This window comes from Triturus cristatus, chromosome 4_1 (assembly GCF_964204655.1).
Source record: "Triturus cristatus chromosome 4_1, aTriCri1.1, whole genome shotgun sequence".
NCBI lineage: Eukaryota > Metazoa > Chordata > Amphibia > Caudata > Salamandridae > Triturus > Triturus cristatus.
The window spans coordinates 60,222,060-60,226,074 of NC_140585.1; positions in this window are offsets into that span (position 1 = coordinate 60,222,060).

Sequence of the window (4,015 nt, forward strand, 5' to 3'; positions counted from 1 at the left end):
CGAGACTCAGTTTGTTGATGTTTGCATCGCACCCGAATGCCAACTCTCGTGTGCTTCGAGATACTGTAATGTTACAGGAGGATTGTGACCCATCTTTGCATTTATATTCCAAGTCTGAATACCTTAGCTTAGCTGTTTCAATTATTGGTGTTCCTGCTTTGGCGGTTTATAATGCCAAATCTATTGGGAAAATGGCCTGCTGGATGGTGAAATCTATTAATCATACTTCTACAATTTTGTCTGACATGCTATTAGACGCCCAGGGTGAACGTAGGGCCATTTTGCAAAATAGAGCAGCCATTGATTATCTTTTGCTTAAACATGGACATGATTGCTCGGACTTCGAAGGTCTCTGTTGTTTTAACTTGTCTGACCATACACAATCCATTCGTGCTCACATCGACAAGTTGCGTGACTTAACAGAAGAAGTTAGAAAACACATTGACCAGGGCTGGTTTGACTGGCTCTTTAATTGGTTACCTGATATACACGCGCTACGCCAAATATTAGGTGGTATTTTGATTGCTGTTGCTGTTTTGATTTCTATCTGTTGCTTTATTCAGTGTATTCCTTCATTATTTCAATTCTGCACACTTGGTACTAGACATAGATCAGTTAGCTTTGTTTCATATTATTCTTCCACAGATGTTAGCTCCATTTAATGAATGTATAATAGACTGAAGTCAAGGGTGAAATGTACTGCTCGATCTTTCCGGTCTTATTGTGTTGAAGGGTGATTTAGGTGACTTCAGTCTCTTTCCATTCAAGTCTAAGGGTTAGAGTAGTGTATAGAGCCTATTTATTAGGCACTTCAACATGATCCTGTGTTCTTCCCCATAGATCAGGGTTTGCATATATATATTAGATAGATTCGTTAGCATTAGGGGTAATCTGTTCTGTAGTGAGGGTATTTCATAGAGCCGTGCTGAATTCAGGCCTGGTAGGCCTTAAACGGGAGAGACTCCATCTTTCCTCCTGCTCTGGCAGCTCGGGATGTTTCTAGGTCATAGGCAGTGTTTTAGTTAGGAGGTGTTATTCGCTTGGAGAGAACCGGTTCAGGCCGGCCCTTATCGAAGGATTGTATTTTTCTTCATGCCGAAGACACTACATCAGGCCGGCCGGCTGGGAACGTGTCCTTGGCATGGGGAGGTACAAGAATTTGGTGGGCGGCAGGTTACGGGCTGGAATTTTCCATGAGGAAATGCACGTCTATATTAGTAAAAGTTTGAGGCAGATACTGGCACTTGCTTCTTGTCCATGGGCGGCACCTGGCCGTTAGTAGTAAAGCTGCTACTTATTCCAGGGAAGACAGATGACAAACTTGGAGGTGGAGAAAAACCGAGAGATAGATATTCCAAAGAGAAGAGAGTAGCCGATGAGGAAGAGGTCCCAGTGACTCGGAGAGGGAGACGGGAGTAAACCCGTGATTGCGGAGGTGTGACTTCCAGGCGAAGCCGAGGCGCAGACGAGAAGGGAACCTAGATGACCATTGAGTGCAGGCTACATACGACCAAGGTGATGTCAACCCCTTACTATTAGAGTGTACAACTTAATCTTTCACTTTTCTTTGCAGGTTATGTGATACATATTATGTTCCGTGAGTGTGCATGTAATAACTAAATAAAGTATTCAGTTTGTAGTAAAGCAATATGTGCTACGTGTTCTTGTGTAAGAGGGTAACCTATTCTTCTAGTCAGCTGTGACTTAACATGAACAGATGTTAATCCTGATCAGGTAGGTGGTAACTGAATAAGGGAGAAAGGAGCCCTTCGAACTGGGGAACAAGTTGTGCTCAACTAGCTGTCTTTGTGTGATCTGATATATAGTAACACTGATGTCGTGGTAATTATAGGATGAACTCGTGCTAAGGCTGCCGTCTGGGCAGGAAGTCCTGGGTCCATTTGGGACCGCGAGGCTGTGACTGCCGTCTGGGCAGGAAGTCTGTGGCTGCCGTCTGGGCAGGAAGTCCTGGGTCCGTTTGGGACCGCGAGGCTGTGACTTGTCTAAAGCTGCCGTCTGGGCAGGAAGTCCTGGGTCCGTTTGGGACCGCGAGGCTGTGGCTGCCGTCTGGGCAGGAAGTCCTGGGTCCGTTTGGAACCGCGAGGCTGTGGCTGCCGTCTGGGCAGGAAGTCCTGGGTCCGTTTGGGACCGCGAGGCTGTGGCTGCCGTCTGGGCAGGAAGTCCTGGGTCCGTTTGGAACCGCGAGGCTGTGGCTGCCGTCTGGGCAGGAAGTCCTGGGTCCGTTTGGAACCGCGAGGCTGTGGCTGCCGTCTGGGCAGGAAGTCCTGGGTCCGTTTGGGACCGCGAGGCTGTGGCTGCCGTCTGGGCAGGAAGTCCTGGGCCCATTTGGGACCGCGAGGCTGTGGCTGCCGTCTGGGCAGGAAGTCCTGGGTCCATTTGGGACCGCGAGGCTGTGACTGCCGTCTGGGCAGGAAGTCTGTGGCTGCCGTCTGGGCAGGAAGTCCTGGGTCCGTTTGGGACCGCGAGGCTGTGACTTGTCTAAAGCTGCCGTCTGGGCAGGAAGTCCTGGGTCCGTTTGGGACCGCGAGGCTGTGGCTGCCGTCTGGGCAGGAAGTCCTGGGTCCGTTTGGAACCGCGAGGCTGTGGCTGCCGTCTGGGCAGGAAGTCCTGGGTCCGTTTGGGACCGCGAGGCTGTGGCTGCCGTCTGGGCAGGAAGTCCTGGGCCCATTTGGGACCGCGAGGCTGTGGCTGCCGTCTGGGCAGGAAGTCCTGGGTCCATTTGGGACCGCGAGGCTGTGACTGCCGTCTGGGCAGGAAGTCTGTGGCTGCCGTCTGGGCAGGAAGTCCTGGGTCCATTTGGGACCGCGAGGCTGTGACTTGTAGGTCTTGGTATATATAGTAGGAATTCCCTGTCCTTAGGTGGTACATATATGTGGTTATTTAGGTGTAAATAGGCCCTAGGGAGGGGGTAACATTCTGGTTTGGGTTAGAGAGGCTCTACTGAGCGGGTTCCGAAAACCCAAGCAGAACATTTGGCGTCACGAACCGTTTACGAAACCTGTGTGCGTTGTGGTTGTCTTGTGTTTGCTTTCGGCGCGTGCGTGGTTTTGTTTGCATTTTATTTTTGTATATTTGTGTGTATAGTTTTTATTTTTCTTCCTTCTTTTCTTTCTCTTCTTTTCTTCTTTTTCCTTTTTCACGATGTTTTCTAGAAGGTCTAAATCTACTTTTAAGTTGCCCGTTGATATTCCCGGATGGGATTCAGAGCCTTATGAAGCCTTGGCCCGTGAGTGGGCTGATTCCACTGGTTTGAGTGAGAATTGGAATTCTTCTTTGGAGCTGGCAGAGCCGGCTGATGTGATTGCTTGTTTGCAGAAGGCACCCGTATCGAAAGGTGAGGAGATTCCCATTTTGGGGCGCACAGGTTGGATTCTTTTGTCTGCATACAGGATTCTGCATGAGAGATTGTTGAAGTTACAGATATCTCTTAAAGATGTGGAAGCGCACTTTGTTGAGATTCAGAATTCTCATACTTTGTTGCGGTGTCAAAATAAGTTGCTTGCTGATAAACTTGAGACTTACCAAACTATTGCCGAACGGGCGGCTGTGCGAATTGCTCGTTATAAATACAAGAACAGGCGCGGTCGGGTTTCGACGCGAAAGGTGCGTCTGGTCGTGGCGACAGCTGGGCTGGATTGGAATCCTGATGAATGGGATGGTAATATCTGGAACTCGACGGATTCTTGTTCCTCGGGTGAGGAGTCTGCCAAGCGCGAGTCTTCTCGCTCCCGCCATGATTGTAAGTCTGCGTCTCGCACCTTTGATGGTGCACCCCGTGATTGCGCTCGTTCTTCGAGTGGGATCAATGCTTCTTACACTGATTGTCCCTCTACGAGTACTGATCGGGCTCCTTGTGATGCTCGTCCCGCGGTTTCTGCGCATCCAGTTTTCCGTCGGAAGTTGCAGCAGTCTCCCAATGCTCCGCAGGGTATTTCTTTGGACTGTTTAGAAGACTTTACTCAGCAGGAAATTAGTGACATTTTGCAGCGATTTC